General features: G+C 43.0%; 1 protein-coding gene across 8 annotated transcripts in view; it reads left to right on the plus strand.

Annotated features, from left to right (window-relative positions):
• The window catches only part of CALN1 (calneuron 1), a 474,033-nt gene that overhangs the window by 174,553 nt on the left and 279,897 nt on the right, over positions 1-19,583 (plus strand). The window lies entirely within an intron of this gene.

Genomic DNA, 19,583 nt, shown 5'->3' on the forward strand with positions numbered 1-19,583 from the left:
GAAGCAAACCCTCCAAAAAACCATTTCCTGCCACCTCTCTGAGTCCTCACTGGTGTTCTCGCTATTTCCTGTAACATCTTGTCACATTCACACATTGCTTTAAAAATGCTGAAAATGTGCCTTTTCTGGAGAAAGAGCTCAGGTGGTGGGGTTGGGGGCGAGGAACCATACAGCTACCCTGTCCCCTGCTTTATCTGGGCATCCAAGAGGCACCTGGCCCGACTTTTATGCCCAGTACCCGCCAGGAAGAGGATATCCCCAGCCCCAGTTTATGTCAGACCTCAGGAGAGAGAAGACAGGTGAGGGGGAAAGAAAGGGACAAGAAGGTTAGAGCCGCTCACCCCAACCTTCCCTTCTCTGGGCCGACGCTTCTCTACCTCCCAAGGGTCAAGGCACCATCCAAGTGGGATGTGCTCTCTGATAGGCAGAATAACGGCTCCTCCAAAGATGCCCACATCCTAATCCCTAGCACCTATGTGTATTATACATGGCCCAGGGGAATTAAGATTGCAGATAGAATTAAGGTTGCTAGGCAACTGACCCCCAAGATAGGGAGACCATTCTGGATTATCCAGTGGGCCCAACATAATCAAAGGGTCCTTAGAAAGGAAAGGAGGAGGCAGGAAAATCAGGATCAATGTGATACAGAGGAGAAAAGACTCAACCAGCAGTGACTGGTTTTGAAGAGAGGGGAGGGCCCCATGGGATGTGGGCCGCCCTTGGCAGTTTGAATAGTCAAGAAACAGACTCTCCCCTAGAGGCTCCAGAAGGAACTCAGCCCTGCCAACTCCTTGATTTTAGCTCAGTGAGACCCATGCCAGACTTCTGATCTCCTGAACTCTAAGATAGTAATTTTTTTCTGTGGTTTTAAGCTGCCAAGTGTGTAGCAATTTGTTATAGCAGCCATAGCAAACTGACACATACCTCTAGGCCCCCTCAAAAGGTCTGGCCCTTCCACTAAAAGACTCCAGCCCCTTAGACTGTGTCCCCCATGAACTGTATCTCTTTGGGGTTCATGACCTCCAGGGCAAGAACCCTTTGCCTTAGAAGTGAAAGTGTGACTGATTGCGGGTTTCGGACATGCACAGAAAGGGGGCATCACTGTGACTTTTAAGGTCACCAGTTGTGTCAGCTGGGTCTTCCTGGGAGCAAATGCTGAGATGGAGGGTGCAGGGCTTGTCTGGGGGGAGGGAAACAGTAATGGCTGTCAAACAGAGGGGGCTGGAAACAGGACTGGGCAGGGGGAGCCTCAAGCTGCTATGAGGATATGACCAAGCCTTGGCCAAACCAGTGGCCAACTCTGCAGCAAAGACTGCCCATCAAGGAGTCCCATGTTGGGTAGGAATGGCCAGGCCCAAGTCCCCTTGACTGGGGCTGCCTGGAGAGAGTGTGGCCAGGGCTCCAGAGCTGAGGCTGACTCTTTCTTGAAGGGAGATCCTGGCAGTGAATCCATACCTGCCATATATACGAAGGCAGTCGCTACTTTTGAAGTTGGTTTTAAGTCTTTCAGATTATGGGACAACAGTGATTCCCGTTGGGTCTTCGCTGCCTTTTCTACCCCCTGACTTGAATGTTGGAGACAGGTGCTGAGCAGAGGTTGCCGTTTCTGTTTGGGCCAGGCTCCTGTAAATATGCTGTCACCTGGTGGTGTAGGTTTTGCAGAGTGGATGAGATTCAGCTTAGGCACCACGCGGATCTGTGCAGCCAGCTCCTTGCCACGTGAGGCCGGGCCACCCTAGCAATGCCCTTGCTTCTCTGATTGTAACAGCAGCCCCTCTACCTCTCCTGCTGCTCTAGACCACGGGCTCCCTGTGGCAGCTGCTCCTAGACCCTCAGCTGGCTCAACACATGTCCCAACAGTGCCTTTGCCTCGCACCCCGAGTCTCTCCCCTTAGTCTCTGTCGCCCCTGAGGCGCTAGAAGCTGCTGGACCCTCTTTGGGCTCATATGCAGCCCAGTAGTGCAGGCACATGTGCATTTCTCTCCCTCCCTGCCTGGGACCCACAGTTCGGGGACAGACCACCTTCACAAAGATGTCAGCGAGGAGACATGGCCATGCCATCTTCCCGAGCTCCTGTACCCCCTTCCCTGCCTTGTTCCCCGATCCCTTCTCTCTTGCTTCCCTAGGATTATGTCCCCCAATAAAATGTTAGCGCTTAAGTTTTTTTTTTTTTAAATAGCTTGACTGAAGTATAATTTATATACCATAAAATTCACAGCATTGTCCAACCATCACCCAAATCTAATTTTAAAACATCTCCATCACCCCCCCCCCCCCAAACGTCCCCGGGGCCATTTCCTGTCATCCCTGTTCCCCTCCAAGCCCCAGGCAACCACTAATCTGCTGTCTGCTTCTCTAGATTTGCCTTTTCTACCCCATAAGCTTTTGCCTCAGGCTTTGTTGTTTCAGGAACCCAGGTTAAAACCCAAAGCAAATGATCCAGAAAATTCCTTCCTCTTGGATTGCCACTTGGCCTCCTCTGACTCTGAGGCAGGAGTAACCATCCTAGACAACTTGCTCAGCACGGAGAAAGAGGGCGTGTGAACAGGTTTTAGTTACTTTTCATTAGAACATGAGATGCATTAACGGTGATGGTAATGAGGCAGGATAGAACGTGTCTTAGTGCTTGAATGGTTTCTGCCGAAACAGCCCAGTTTTCCTGAGAGTGATTTTCATTCTGGTCAGAAATTCCTCGTCTGATCACATGCTCTGAGAAATAAGCGTCTGGCAGCAAGGAGGGCCCTGAGGTTCTGACACGGGGAGCTTTTTCTGGTGATCCTGCTGAGTCTCTTTTCTATTCTTTTTTCTTATAGAATACTTTTTAAAAAAATTTTTTTATTTTATATTGGAGTATAGTTGATTAACAATGTTGTGTTAGTTTCAGGTATACACCAAAGTGATTCAGTTATACATATACATGTATCTCTTCTTTTTTCAAATTCTGTCCCATTTACGTTATTACAGAATATTAAGCAGAGTTCCCTGTGCTATACACTAAGTCCTTGCTGGTTATCTATTTTAAATATAATAGTGTGTAGTTCCCCTCAATGAAAGGTGCTTTGCGCTGTCGCTGTTTACAGGGTAAAGTGCTACCCTCTTTAGAAATGCGTTCATATTAAGCCAGGGCTTCGACATCTTAAGCCCAATGCATCATTGAAGATGAGGAAGGTGTCTTGGAAGAGCTGTAGTCGGGGGGGTGGGGTGGAGGGGGCTGGGGAAGGGACCGGGGGCGGGGCGCTCCTCCATCAGAGCCCTTAGTTTCCCATGTCACTTTCATATCAGGCAGATTGAGCCCCTCTATGGTGTAAAAAACAACAAAAAAAAGGTTCTGAAGTATTAAACAATCCAGTGTCTGGGAGCCAGAACAAAGGTTATTTGTCAAACATCTATTATGAGTCAGGTCTTAAATGATATATAAAACAATTTATTGTGCCTTTAATGCGGGCTCGAGTGTGCACCAAGTACGTGTTATCCTCATGTCCTTTAATCCTCTTAACAACACCATCACGTTTCCATTTAGAGATGTGGAAACTGGCCCAGCTCATGGGTGGCAGGATGTAAACTCAAACCCAGGCCCGATGCCATTGCAGGATGTATATCATCATTGATGGCAACGTAGATGCATAAGGCAGTGTTCAGGGGCTCACATTTTAGAAACGTGGAACGGAAATATGAACAAGCACATCCAGTGAAGTTGTTTGATAATAGCTATAATTCATTGAGCATTTGCGATGTACCAGGCACTTGCTTTAGGTGTGTTCGCAAATTTAATTCCCGAAAGGACCCACTGAGTTGTTTTTATCATTATCGTCATTTTACTGATGGACACACTGAGGTTCAGGGGGGTTAAGTCAGCCTGCCCAAAGTCAGGAGACAAGAGACATGCTATTCCGCACGACCTTCGTAGGCGATGAAACAGGCAAAATGGAACTTCATGGATGAGCTGGTCAGCTCTGCTGTGGGGAATCAGGAGGAGGTGTTTTAGTCCAGCCACCAAAAATTGGCAGGGGTTTGTTTACCAGGCCAACAGGGAAGGGAACAGAAAGGCAGGGCATTTTAGGCAGAAGGAACAGCTTCAGCCAAAGCAAGGGTGTGTGGAACAGCATATTGATTTGGGGAACCGTACAAGGCTCCCCTTGTTGGAAGCAAGGGTCCCCTTGTCTGGAGCATGGATGGGGCAGGAAAAGAGGTGCAAACACTGAGGTCCGAGATATTGGGAAAGGGGCAGATCAGGGACAGCCTGGAGGGCTGGGCTGCAGGGATCCTGAGTTAATTTCATTTGCAATGGAGAGCCTTTGGAAAGATTTAGTTAGAGGTGTAACAATCAAATTTTCATTTTAGAATGATGACCCTGACAGCACAAAATATCTTAACACAAAATAATTTATTCTTCACATACAGCCAGACTCCCAGGCATAGAATACACATAAGAGGAGTCTTATAGGGTGGGGACAGGAAAAAAAGGAATTACCAGTATGCACAGAGGGCCTTCTCAGGTGGGGGAGGGGGGCCAGAAGGGGCAGGGGGAGGGGGTGGGTATTAGCAAACCGTTGTCCTTCTCAGTAGGACAAAGGGGAATCCTGTGGAGAGGGGGGCTGGAAGGTGGACGAGGATGGGAAGGGCGAGCATCTTCAGAAATGAGAGCCTCAGGTGGACACTGCTGGATGCTGGAACACCCTCTTTGGACTTTGTGTTTAATTTTTATTGTTTGGAATTCGTTACTGAAGTATCCTATATGTATAGAAAATACGTAAAGCGTAGTGTACGGCTCAGAGAATTTTCACAAAGTGGGGCAAGCAGCACTTATTTCAGGAAACAGAACATGAGCCTGGAAAACAGGAAGCTTACCGACAGAATCCAGACATAAAAGGCCCCATGTTGTATGATTCCACTTACGAAATGTCCAGAATAGATATATCTATAGAGATAGAAGGTAGATTGGTGGTTACTTAGGATTGCAGATGGGGGTGATAGCTAAAGGGTATGGGGTTTCTTTTTGAGGTGATGAAAATGTTCTAAAGTTGACTGTGATGATGACTGGATACGCACATACCTGTGAATATACTAAAAAAACCCACCGATATGTAGAACAAAAGAAAGAGGAAAGGAAGGAGGGAAGGCTGGAAGGGTAGGTAGTTGACCAGGATTTCAGAGTCCAGGTGGTGATGCTTCCCATCTCCTCAGCGTTCCCGGAGGGTAGCCACAGCCCTCATTTCTAATTTATTTTGTTATTTATTTATTTATTTTTGGCTGCGTTGGGTCTTCGTTGCTGCGGGTGGGCTTTCTCTAGTTGCGGCGAGCGGGGGCTAACTCTTCGTTTCGGTGCGCGGGCTTCTCATTGCAGTGGCTTCTCTTGTTGCGGAGCATGGACTCTAGGTGCGCGGGCTTCAGTAGTTGCGGCTCACGGGCTCTAGAGCACAGTAGTTGTGGCACACGGGTTTAGTTGCTCTGCAGCACGTGGGATCTTCCCGGACCAGCGCTCGAACCCGTGTCCCCTGCATTGGCAGGCGGATTCTTAACCACTGCGCCACCAGGGACGTCCCTGTGCCTGACTTCTTTCGCTCAACATTTTGTCTGTGAGATTCACCCATACTGCACATGCACTTAGCTTTTTTAAGAATAGCTTTTTCCCATTACAAATTAATACACATACATGCAAAAAAAGTCCCTGGAAATTACAGAAAAGCAAAAAGAAGGAATAAATGTCTCCAAAGATTTCACCACCCAGGTAGAACCACTGTTAATATATTGGTGATTTTTTTCAAGTATTTTGACTCTGCGTATTAGCTTTTACACAATTGCCAGTAGGAGGTATCACTCCATAGTTTTAAAAATATTTTCCATGAAACTGCCATCTTCCATGGACATGCTTCAGTGGTTTGTGTAAGTGTTGTATTCGCATTTAGTATTTTAAATATATTCCAGTCTATTTAGAGCTGTAACAAAAATAACACACAATCAAATGCATTATAAACCAAATTTGTTAGAAACTACTAGTGTGAAAATTTGTGTAGCTTGGGTAATTTGTGATGGTATAAGCTTGAGAATAAGTTTTCTCTTAGACACCCCTTTTTTTTTTTTTTTTTTTTTTGCGGTACGCGGGCCTCTCACTGTTGTGGCCTCTCCCGTTGCGGAGCACAGGCTCCGGACGCGCAGGCTCAGCGGCCATGGCTCACGGGCCCAGCCGCTCCGCGGCATGTGGGATCTTCCCGGACCGGGGCACGAACCCATGTCCCCTGCATCGGCAGGCGGACTCTCAACCACTGCACCAGGGAAGCCCTAGACACCCTTTTTAATTTAAGAATATCATAAGAACAAGTGACTTACTAAAAACTGTTACCATTGCAACTACCTATCTATGTGAATCAGGATTTTTGTTGATACCAAAGAGCTAAATTAAAATAAGTGAATGTCATCTGCGACTGTCACTAAACAGAAACTTTCATCTATACTGTTCAATTTAAAATTTAAGTTTTCATTAAAACAGCCTCACTGTTTTATTTGTTGATTTTATAAGAAGCAAGTGTTATAATCTGAACTTTAAAATTCATTGATAATAATAAAATACTTCTTTTATCTCTTTTATGTATTGGAAAAATCCACGAAGCTTTTGTAAAAAGATTTGCTGCTGAAAACTTCGAAAACCAGTTGTACATTTAAAAATTACATAGACTTTTGTTTTAAAATACACTTTTTAAACTATAAAACTAATATATTATAAAAGTAATGTATTATAAAATATGAAAAGTAAAGAAAAATAAGAAGAGAAAAATAAACCCAGAGTCCCACCTATCATGTGTAATCATTACTCACTCAACAAATATTTATTGTATGTTTGCTATTTACACAAAACTATTCTAGATTCTGGAGTTACAGTGATGAAAAGACAGAGAAAATCCCTGCTTTTATATATATATACACACACACACACACACACACACACACATATATATATGTGTATTTTTTTTTTAATAAACTCTTTATAACCTACCCTTCTCCCAACTGGTAACTACTGGTTTCTTCTCTATATCTGTGAGTCTGCTTTTCTTGTTTATTTGTTTTATTCACTAGTTTGTTGCATTTTTTTAGATTCCACATATAAGTGATATCATACAGTATTTTTCTTTGTCTGTCTTATTGCACTTAGTGTAATGCCCTCCAAGTCCATCCATGCTGCTGCAAATGGCAAAATCCCATTCTTTTTTATGGCTGAGTAGTATTCCATTGTATATAAGTACCACATCTTCTTTATTCATTCATCTGTTGATGGACACTTAGGTTGCTTCCATACCTTGGAAATTGTAAATAATGCTGCTATGAACCAGGTTTATATTTTTTTTGACAGGGGACATATACATATAAGATAACAATTAAGCAGGATGTTTTTAGCTACTGGCAAATGCTAGCAAGAAAATAAAACAGGCTGGTGAGACAGGAATGACATGGGAAGGGGGAAGTTAGGATGGTTGGGGAGGGACATTTGAAGGGAGACCTGAAAAGCAAGAAGTCATGGCCATGGGAATATCTGAGGGCAAAGTATTCTCTTCAACTCAGAACTCAAAGGTGGGATTATATTTGTGCTTGTCTGAAAGACGGAAAGCCAGGGTGGCTGGAGTGGGGGAGAGAGTGGAGGAGGAGAAACCGGAGAGGCACCGGATCCTGGAAGTCCTTGCTAGCCATGGTGCAACGTTCAGATCTTATCAACATTTTGAGTAGTTGCTTAGTCTTTTTATTTTTAATTAATTTTTTTTTTTTTTTTGCGGTACGTGGGCCTCTCACTGTTGTGGCCTCTCCCATAGCGGAGCACAGGCTCCGGCCACGCAGGCTCAGCAGCCATGGCTCACGGGCCCAGCCGCTCCGCGGCATGTGGGATCTTCCCGGACCGGGGCATGAACCCGTGTCCCCTGTGTAGGCAGGCGGACTCTCAACCACTGCGCCACCAGGGAAGCCCAGAGTCTTTTTATTTTTTTTGATGTTTTGCTTTTTGTATCTTATCATACATATTGATATAGAGATGATATAGGAACTGTTTCAAAAACTTTCCAACAGACGATGATATAAAGAGGGGTTAGGACTTCACTGGCCGTCCAGTGGTTAAGACTCTGTGCTTCCAATGCAGGGGGTGCAGGTTCGATCTCTGTTTGGGGAACTAAGATCCCACATGCCGCAAGGCGCAGCCAAAAAGAAAAAAAAAAAACTTAAGAGGTGTTAATAACAGATAATGCCTGCATTTGGGTAGGTGATTAGTCTTTATTTCTTATAAAATAAGTATAGGGACCTCAGTCATTCAACATGATACCCAGTTTCCAAGTGGCCAGATGAGAAAAATATCATCAAGGAGTAAGTCTGTTCTCAGTGAAGGCTGAATAAGCAGGAATAACAACCCTCAATATGGGACATATAAACAAATCTGCAACATGAATGGAGGTAAACATATCCTACATGAGGTAAAGAAAGGGCAATTAAAAAAAAATATTTTTCTTCAAAAACAAATTTTAGTCAGCATCTGTTTTAGTCGTAAGGAAACTTAAGAAACCATAGACTCTAACAGACAAAATATAAGAAAGTTAAGCTTAGATGATAAGGCAACAGACTAAGATGAAACGAATTTGGCAAACTTTCGAAGAGAATACAAGGAAGCAAGTCATTTGGAGGCAAAGCTGTATGTAGTGTTAGAAGCAGCGAGGAGCAGAATTAATATTACAGTGAATCTATTTGGTGATAAGGAAGACGGGTTTCAGAAAAACCCTAGAAAGTAGAAGACAAGGACAAGAAGCTATAAGTTATCCAAGAGGTTATGAACACAGAGGACAGACAGTGAAGATCCAACATATGGATAATTTATACTTCCGAAGAAGAATCCAAAACAAATAGAATGACAGCTGTTGTGTTTCAAATATAACAGTGACAACAAAAGTCCCTCAGGGCATTCTTTTTGGTGGGGTGGGGGGAATGTAACAGAATTATTCTGAAGTTCATCTGGAGAATAAATTGCTGAGAAGAGCCAATTAAGTCCTTTAAAAAACGAAAACAAGGGCTTCCCTGGTGGCGCAGTGTTTGAGAGTCCGCCTGCCGATGCATGGGACACGGGTTTGTGCCCCGGTCCGGGAAGATCCCACATGCCACGGAGTGGCTGGGCCCGTGAGCCATGGCCACTGAGCCTGCGCATCTGGAGCCTGTGCTCCGCAACGGGAGAGGCCACAACAGTGAGAGGCCCGTGTACCGCAAAAAAACAAAAACAAAAACAAAATGGTGAGTGAGCACTTGCTCTTCCAGACATTAGAATTCACTTTAAAACTATAATAATGAAGAGTGGGGCTAGTGTCAGAATAAGGAGAACATGAAAATGGAAAGGAGAAGCCAGTGGTATATTTGAGTTTACATGTTTAGTATATGGCAAAGGTCTGAAATCAGTGAGAAAAAGATTCAGTGAATATGGGTGGGAAAAGTTGTTAATATTTGAGGAGAAAATTATTTTCTTTCCTTATGCTAATGCATAAAATAAATTGGATTTGGATAAAGAGTTAAATATAAAATATGAAACCACAGAGAACTGTCAGAGATGACAGTGTAGGTGGAATACATATAAACTTGGGTTTGGGAATGTCTTACCTACTATAATCCCAAAGTCTTAATTATAAAGGAAAAGTTTGGTAGATTTGATGTTATAAAATTTAATGCATTAAAAAAATCAAAACATTATAAACAAATCTTTGTAATAGCTAGTGCCAGTGACAAACTGAGGTAAAATATTTCCAATATATAATATAAAGTTTTATTCCTAATATGTAAAAGATTTTGGCAATCAGTAGAAAAATACTCCTAGCAAAATGTGGGCAAAGAACATGAGCAGATTTTGCATAAAAGGAAAAAAATCAAAATGACATATAAACCTTCAGGAAAAAAATGGTCGGCTTTATTGGTAGTAGAAATGGAAAACAAGGCAACAAAATGTTGATTTTATCCATTATCTTAGCAGAGTTAGGGGAGAAAAAGTAGATACCCGGTGTTGGCAAGGCTGTGTGAAAATAGGCATTTTCATTTTTTATGAGTGGGATTATAAAATTGTACAACTTTTGGATGTGAAATTAGACAATATGTACACGAGTTTAAAGGTGAATTGCCTCTGGATCCAGCAATTCCGTTTCTAAGAATTTATCCAAAAATAATTGTATATGTTGTTTTTTTTTTTAAAGATACGTATAGAAGGATGTTCATTCCACATTGTAGCAAAGAACTAGAAAAAGAATAACCTAAACGTATACTGTTTAACATGTTGGAGGGAGTGTTCTAAAGCCTTTACATGTGTTAATTTATTTCATCCACACAACTCTGAGTTAATTACCGTTTTAATCCCCGTTACGTTTGTGAGGAAACAGGCGCAGATTGTTGAACTAATTTACCTAACGTTGCATGGCTAATAAGCAGTGGAACAGGGATTTGATCTCAGGAAAGTTTGCTTCCGAATCTAAATTTTAGTTATTTCATTGTATAGTGTAACGTATAATGTAGAGTATAATTCCTTTAATGTCCAATGACCAGGGACTGATTAAGTCAACTCTGAGTCCATTATTCATGGCATGGAATGCTGTGCAGGCATTCAAAATAATAGTTTTTGATTGGGAATTTTAAAAATCATATGATACTTTTTAAACAAAGGAGACTACAAACTTGATAGTTAAATACATTAATATGAAATATAGTACTCTTAGAAGAGAGGTGTGCATGGGAAATGCGTGAATACCATGTAGGTTAGCAATGTTTCTGTTTGGGCATCAGGATGGATGCTTGTCTGTATTTGTGGCATTGCACATGTGTTGCTTCTGCATTTCAAGAAAATGTTATTAAATAATAAACTGAAAATCAGACCTCAGGTTGCTTGGTGATGAAAACACCTTTTGATCGGTTTTTGTTGCCCTGTTTGGGGAAAGGAGAAACAAAGCTGTTTGTATTAATTCTTACATGATGTGCAGCAGTATGAATAATTTAGCCTTTGTTGATTAGAATGGAACAGAGAAGCACCTGCTATTGTTTGAAGTGGTGGGGAAACCTGTGGTTTGAACTGCGGGGTGCAGGATGTGATCTCGGTTCCAGGAAGTGAACAGAGAAAGGAAGCCACCTAGGGAAGCATTGCAGGATGCTTGGCCCAGGGTCCCCAGAAACATCCCCACAATCCTTAACCCACCTGGATGCTGGAGTTTGGGGACTAAATTAATTAAGGGAAAGCCCACAATTCCATTATAGCATGACCTACTCATTTTGGGTTGTAAGTTTAAATTGATTTTTTAAAAGATGGTAGTTGGTGGTATATATTCTCAGATCAGGAATAGCCAAGGATGCTGTCTTCACAGACTACACAAGTGCTTTTTCAAAATCTTGGGACTCTCATCCTTTACCTCAACTGTTACGTGGGGTTTCAGTGTTTTCTAGAACTTTTTATTGCAGAGGAGCTAGGTTCGCTCTGATCTTAGTTCCTTTCTAAGTATTTTTTCCCTTAGACCTTTGAATGGTTTTAATTTTTCCAATATTTTAATAAATATTTTGCCAAGATATGTCCATGTAAGGATCTCTTTTCATAGAATATGATTTTTCTAAAGGTCAAGAAAAAAGTGTTTTGTATTCCTTTTTTCCTTAGTTTGTTGTTTTGTTCCGTTCTATTCTTCCGAAAAAGCAATTATTTTTATGTTGGAGTTTTAAAATTGGGTTTCCCATATGTATCTTTCTCATTACTTTAATTTCTTTATGCTTTTCCTCTACATTCTTGGAGAACTTCTCAAGTGTATTCTTAACATCACTGATTTGATTTTTCCACAGTATCTGTCTTGCCTCACCTCTGAGTAGATATCCAAATGCATTTTGACTTCTTATAATTCTTGTATTACTCACAGACCTTTTCATCTCCTCTTGTTTTCTTTTTCTCTCAGGCTGTTCTCTTGCTATAGAGTTTTGCTCCTGTTTCATGAAGTTCACGTGTCCTTGAATTCTTTTAAGGCATGCTCTTTCCCTGGGACTCTGGGATGCATTTCTGAAAGTTTTACAGACCTCCCTGTAAGGTTTTACACTTTATTTTAAAACAAGGTCTGTCTGGACGTAGTTCCTGACAACTGACAGGGTATGTGGAATGTTCTGGGCTGCCCCTCCTGTCCGCTTGGGTGACGGGCAGTCAGCTCTCCTTCTGAAACTACAGTCAAGTGTGATGTACGACATTCCGAATTTAGGTCTCGGGTCTAGTCAACTTTCACCTAATACAGCTACTGTTTTGACATGGTGACATCTTGTCATGTCCCCACTGTCTGGTTCTGTTTTATTTTCAACCCACAGTTTGCACGTGCAAAACAGCCATCATCACCGTATACTGCTACCCAGCTTGGTATTTCCTTTGTCCCCGTGCGTTGAACTTTAGCCACAGAGGGAGGTAGCATGGTGTGTGGATCAGAAGCCCCTAGGTTTGATGTCAGCCCTCAATTCAAGTCCCAGCTCTTCCCCGACTCGCTCCATTGCCTTGGGCTAGTTTCATAGGTTCTCAGAGCCTTGGTCTGTTCATCCGTACAATGGCATGTCAAGCATTTTTGTGATGATTAATGAGATAATACGAGAGACTCTTTATCAAGTACTGAGAACCTGAGTGCTTACTATGGCCAAGCGCTGTTCTGAGTACTTCACATGTTTTAAAATAGGAGGGAAGGGGCTTCCCTGGTGGCGCCGTGGTTGTGAGTCCACCTGCCGATGCAGGGGACACGGGTTCGTGCCCCGGTCCGGGAGGATCCCACATGCCGCGGAGCGGCTGGGCCTGTGGGCCATGGCCGCTGAGCCTGCGCTTCCGGAGCCTGTGCTCCGCAACGGGAGAGGCCCAAGTACTGCAAAAAAAAAAAAAAAAAAAAAAAAGGAGGGAGGCACTCAAGATTTCCAGTTCACAGACAGGAGCGAGGTCCTGAGAGGTTAAGGTACTTGCCCGTGGTTGCACAGCTCGTAGGGGTGATGCCAGGACTCACCCCAGGCAGTTGGCGCCAGAAGCCGGGCTCCTCACCGTTAGGTCCCCATGCAGACTGCCCTAGAAATGTGTCATCACTGCCACCCTCTCCACTCCCCACATTTCATCTTCATTTGGCTCTTTTTCAGTTAATTGATCTGAGCATCAGAATGTTATGAAGAAAGACAATGGGATACAGGGGGGAGGGCAGGGGCAGGGGAAGTTGGGGTGCAGAGTGCCCTGGATGGCTGGAAATTCATTTCTTGGCAACCCAGCTTTCTTTTCTCTGAAGACTGAGCGCGGAGGGGAGGGTTAGTGCGCAGAGGTCAGCTGAAGCGTCCTGCCGACTTTCCCAGCTGGCTGTCTTTATTTCATGAGCAGTGCTGGGGGTACCGTGAAGCCAGACCTGGGTAGTTTTTGTCACACCAGCCATCTAGTTGGGGATGGGATGGGGAGATTGCGTCTAGACTTGGGCTGTAGTTTGACCATCGTTTTTGAGGGTGAACTGAGCTCCCATCTTTTGGGGTTTTGCCTTTCATGGGAAAACTAAGAGAATGGGCATTAGATGCTACCATTTAAGCCCCTACTCCTTATTCTTCAGATGGTTCTAGGAAGGTCCTTCCTTCCATGGGGATGCCTTTGAGAGCACAAAGGTCATTGTAGGGATTAGTGAGGGCTTGACGACCCCCTTCTCTGTTGGTAGCACCTCTTAGACTGTCCCCAGGGATAAAAATCTGCTCAGTGTGGATAAAAGCAAACATGGAGTCCTGGGGCATCTAGCTGCCTTTCAGTATGGACTGTACAGTGTGCGGAATGACAAATTTGGTGCCTAAGGACCCTTCTGCTCTTCTCTGGCACAATTTTGATGATGAATTTTTTGTGTACTTCCTTGTTCTTTTTTAGGTTTGTGCCATACTATAAATGTAGCAGTTGGTGGAAGGCAGAATTGGTGGGAGTGGGTTATTTTAAGGGGAGGGGTGTGTAGCAGGCAGGGAAGAGAGGAGAGGGTAGGAGGGGTGGGAGGGGAATGGTTTCTATGTATAATATACTTGAAAATCGCGTTCTGTAGTCTTTGATGTCAGGACAAAGTGACCCTTGCTTGAAAAATTGCACATTATTTTAGGAAAAAGCCTGGTAGGGTTTGATAACAGTGATTTTTTTTATCTAATCCCAGGTAATAAATAAAGCAAGGTACTTGCGATCCTTTGCCAAAATTCAAATGTCAAATTGATTATGTAAAAAGCAGAGGAAGCCAAGTCTTTTACAAGAAGGTTTGTATCTTTTTATGGCCATTCATCGTGCTGATGTAAAAGCTTTGCCAGTATTGAAATATCTGATTACAAATGGCTGGGTTCTTCCTGGCCTTTTGAATTACTCAGACACACTCTTCGCCTTTTAACTTCTAAGCGTGTTGCTTGCATTAAGAATGTATTATTGAGAAGACCATTGCTCTTTTGAAAATAATTTAAGAAGAAATTGGAGTCTTCTTTTCTGAAGGTCTGAATATGATAAAATATATTTACTATATCAGGGGAGCTTTGGCACCTCCTCTGTAAAGAAGAGAATGGACCTTCTTTCCTAGAGTCCCTGGGGTTTTTACAAAACTTGATAATACATTAGATGACAAAGAAAATGTATTAAATCCCTCAGTGCAGAAACTGCGCCGACCACATTCTCTGGGAATAATGTAACACGGTCTAAAGAAGCAAACCTACCATTTGAAAATGAAAAACCAACAAAGGGAAATCAAATATAGAAAAATCAAATTATTTGGACTATAAAAAATGAGGTCAGCACAAATGACATATAGCCAAAGTTCACTGAAAAATTACACGGAGGTAATTTCATAGATTAAAGTACTTTTGTTATTAAAGAAAACAAACAATTCAACTAAAGAACTTTAAAAGATTAAACTCCCTTGCAAAAAATGAAAAGGAAAAATCTTCAACATACTTACCAACTCTGTAAACAAAGCAAAATGATCAAAGTGTGTGGATTTTGGAGCTAGTCTGCTTGAAATTAAGTTCCGGTTTAAACTGGGTGCTGTTGGGCAAATGACTGGAATGGTCTTCGCCCCAGTTTTCTCATCTCTAAATAGCATCTAACTCGCAGGAATGAAAGGCAAAAGTGCAGATAAGGTGCCTAGCTAGTAAGTGGCACACAGAGGGAGTTTAGTATGTTTTAACTCTTATCCACTTCCCTGTTCATCATCGCCTGCCTGGATGTATATCCACCATCAGTTGGGTTTATCTCTCTGTGCCTCTCTGGTCCTTTTTTTTTTCTCATTAATGAATCATATTTAGTTTGAACTTTTATATTTTTTTGGTAACAGCTTCACTGAGATATAATTCACAAATCCACAGCTCACCCACTTAAAGTGTACCGTTCAATGGCTTTTAGTATATTCACATAGTTGTGGATCTGTCAGCATGATCAGTTTTACAACATTTTTATTGCTCCATAAAGAAACCCTGTACCCCTTAGCCTTTCCTCTCCCCCACTCCTCATGGCCCCTGCCCCCAGCCCAAAGCAACTAATCTTCCTTCTGTCTGTATGGATTTGCTTATTATGGACAATTCACATGAATGGAATCATACAATACGTGGTCTTTGTGACTGGCATCCTTCACCTAGCCTAACGTTTCTGAGATTCATCCATGTTGGAGCATGTGTCGGTGCTCCATTCCTTTTGATCGCTGAATAATATTTCATTGTATGGATAGCCCATATTTTGGTTGTCCATTCATCCGTTGATGGACCAAATATGACCTCTTACAACTTATAATGACCTTATTTTATTGTTCATCTTTCTTCATCGATCGATTGATTGATTCACCAGACGTTTACTTTAGAGGCTATAAAATGCTACGTTAGTCACCAAGAATGGGGTGATTAATAAGATACTGTTCTTGATTTCAGAATGCTTATCTTCCAGCAGCGGGACACTTAGGGATCTAAGTGGGTGCCTGTATTTGAATAGGGGAAGCCCGTACCTGGTTCATGGAAAGGCGGAGGGCAGTGGTTGTTCTACCTGGGAGGGCCGTAAAGGAATGCACAGAGGAGCGAAGCCTCAACAGATGAGGGTGTGTGCACAGTCACAGTTGGACAGACAATCCAGGCAGTGGTGGCAGGACGAATGGTTGCATGAAGACAGCTAACAGTGAGCCATATTGGGTAACAGGAACCATAAAGGGATTTGACTTGGCTGATGTTGTGGGTTGGAATGGGATGAGTGGTGAGAAATACAGCTGGAGGGAGACATAGGGAGGGACCAGACCATGAAGTGTCCTGTATGTTAGACTAAAGAGTTGATTTTAATGTAAACAAGTAATTGTGGAGGATAGAAGGAGGGGAGGGAGGAACAGAAGGGAAGGGACCAGGTAGGAGAATCCCTTTGCCCAAACCTGCTCCACTTTGGAGTTTCCATCTTGGTTAATGGCATCACCCTCCTCATCCAGTCAATCAAGTTCTGTCCAGTGTGCGTTTTCAGTAATTAGGTACCACTTACTATCCCCGCTGTTGTTGCTTTGCCTTAGTACGGTGTCTTAGCAGGTCTCCATGCTTCCCAGTCTGCGCCTGCTCCAGGCTGTCTTTTGTATTGCCATCGGAGCTCTTTATCATGACCTCATCATGTCACTTTCCTACTTAAAAATCTCCCATGGCCCCTTCTTGCCTGCAGTGTCAAACCCAGACTCTAGGCAGGGCACACAAGGGCCTTGTGGTTGAGAGTATAATGCCCTCCTCCCCCAAAGATGTCCATATCCTAATCCCCAGAGCCTGCGAGTATGTTACCTCACAGTGGAATCACAGGGCTCCTTGTGCAAGGGAAGCAGGAGGGTCAGAGTCAGAGAAGAAAATGTGATGAAAGAAGCAGAGGGTCAGAGAGGAAAGAAGATGCTACACTGCTGGCTTTAAGGGTGGAGGAAGAGGCCACAAGCCAAGGAGTGTGGTGGGTGCTAGAAGCTGGAGAAGGCAGGGAAACCCTCCCCCTGAAAAGCTCTGGAGGGAGCACAGCCCTGCTGACACCTTGATTTCAGCCCAGTGAAACCCATTTCAGACTTCTGACTTCCAGAACTGTAAGATAATATACTTGTATTGTTTTAAGCCATCAGGTTTGTGGTGATTTGTTACAGCAGCGGTAGGAAACTAATACAGGCTGAAACTTGTGGCTCAAACTCGTTTTACCAGCCTCACCTCCTGCCATCCTCCCGCCCCATGTTCTCCAGATACCATTCCTCTCTCTTTTTTAATTTTTAAAATTTTTATTGGAGTATAGTTGATTTACAGTGTTGTGTTACTTTCTGCTGTACAGCAAAGCGAATCAGTTATACATATATCCACTCTTTTTTAGATTCTTTTCCCATGTAGGCCATTACAGAGAATTGAGTAGAGTTCCCCGTGCTATACAGTAGCTCTTAATTCACATGCCATTTTTCTCTCTTCTCTTGCTTGATCTGTAAAAGTTGCCATGTGACTTGCTATTGGGTTTTTAGGACCTCTTTGAAGATGACATCAGTTCCTCCAGTCTGTTGGTCATGGTAAGGTTGTCTTCACAGCCTGATGGCCTGCCTGATTACAAGGAAGTGCATCCCTATTTTCAAGGCATCATAATTATTTTTTTATGTGTCTCTCACACTAGATCATGAGTTTCCCCCAAACAATAACTTAGCCATTTTTCATGCCTGGCTTCTGCTCTGCAATCATCACTTCAAGTTCTTTGTTCCATGAACAAATGCAAAAGACTGAACAAAGTTAGAAATGAAAATGTGTATAAGACAATAGCGAGGAATCATATTTAAACGTGAGAACGTACAATTGAATGCTAATCAGGTTTTAATCTTTAAACAAAGGAACACATTTTTTAACTGAAAAAAAAAGTTAACCTGCTAAATGTACGATGCGTGACTAGGGCAGGGTAAGTAAGGGCTGAGTAAGAGGTTATAAAACTTCTCAAGGGCTTCCCTGGTGGCGCACTGGTTAAGAGTCCACCTGCCGATGCAGGGGACACGGGTTCGTGCCCCGGTCCGGGAAGATCCCACGTGCCGCGGAGCGGCTGGGCCCGTGAGCCATGGCCGCTGAGCCTGCGCATCCGGAGCCTGTGCTCCGCAACAGGAGAGGCCACAGCAGTGAGAGGCCCGCATACCACAAAAAACAAAAACCAAAAAACTTCTCAAAACGCTGCACTTTCCCAAGAGACATCTGATGGAATCACAGGGAATTCTTTCAAATTTTCAAGGTATAGGTGATTCCTACATTGAAAAAGCCCTTCCAAATCATGGACTCATTTTATTAAATTTATTCTATTAGGCAAACATGATCCTGAATCCAAACCTCAGTAAAGGAATTTCGGAAACAAACAAAGAAAATACACAAGTCTTGCTCTTTAATTAACTGGCAATTTGAAAACAGGTGTTCTGCAGAGCACTGTTCTGGGAAATTGAAATAGATGTGCTGGAAAAAAGTTCCCTAGTCAAATGAGTTTGGGAAATACCGCATGATCTCTCCCCCTTTTTGAGATTCACGGTGCATGCTGGCCCGTTAGTGCCTCTGAGTATTCATGCAGGAGAGACCTGTTAATGTTGTTTTAACCTACCATCTCTGAAGCCAGAGAATAGGCCCTTTTAAAAATATTATTGCACATTTAATAACATCCTGCTGAACAGTTTATAAAATGCTGATATCAGCACAAAAGTCCACAAGAATTTACTAGCGGACAGAATTTGGTTATGTGCGTTCAATGTATGGCATCCCAAGATAGGAATGCTCGTTTTAGGAATGTAAGAATAATTCAGTATGAAATAATTAACATGGTACATCTTTTTAATAGTTTAAGAAAGAGAAGAAAAAGAATATCAATACCTACTGAAATGATTTAATAAAGTGCAACATTTATTCCCAACTAAAGCTCTATCATTCTAATAGAATAAAATCCTATTTGAAACTAGGAGCCAAATTTTAGCTGATAGAAACAAAAACATTCTCCATAAAGCTAGGAGTAAAGCAAAAGTGCCCATTTTCCCCATAATATTATGAATATTATTTTGGAAACTCTGACACAGCAGGAATAATATAACTACTTGGCTTCTTGACATCAACTCCAAAAGCTGGGGTATTAATGAGTACACTCATTTCCTGTAGTGATAATCCATGAGGATTCTCATCCATGACTACGTCCACACCATTTCTGAAGACAATTTATATGAAAATTTCTTTCTTTTAGCCCTGATTTTATATAACTGTATCTAAGGACCCCTTGTTGGTTCTTCCTGCTTCCTTTCTTAGTCTGCTCAGTGTTCTCGCTGCCATACCCACAGTCCTGAAGGCAGGGAGAGTCTGGGCGAGAAGATGCTTGTTTGCCTGTCCTGGACCAGGATGGGGGAACATCCTCTGTGTGTGGTGGGGGGGTGACGCTGAAGGACTTGTGGAGTGATGCATGCTACTGGGGGCCCTCAGTGCTTACTCAGTTCCTATATCAAGCCTTCCCTCAGTTATGGTCCCAGAGGCAGCAATTATCCCGCTGTACCAAGCCCCCTGCCTGAGGGCAGCCCGTTGTCAACCCCGTCCTTTGCCAAAGTACCATGGTTTTGGCCCTTGTGGTGCCTGGCCCTGTGGCA

Source organism: Monodon monoceros, unplaced genomic scaffold, assembly GCF_005190385.1.
Source record: "Monodon monoceros isolate NGI ecotype Baffin Bay Population unplaced genomic scaffold, NGI_Narwhal_1 Super_Scaffold_13, whole genome shotgun sequence".
In the NCBI taxonomy this organism is placed as follows: domain Eukaryota; kingdom Metazoa; phylum Chordata; class Mammalia; order Artiodactyla; family Monodontidae; genus Monodon; species Monodon monoceros.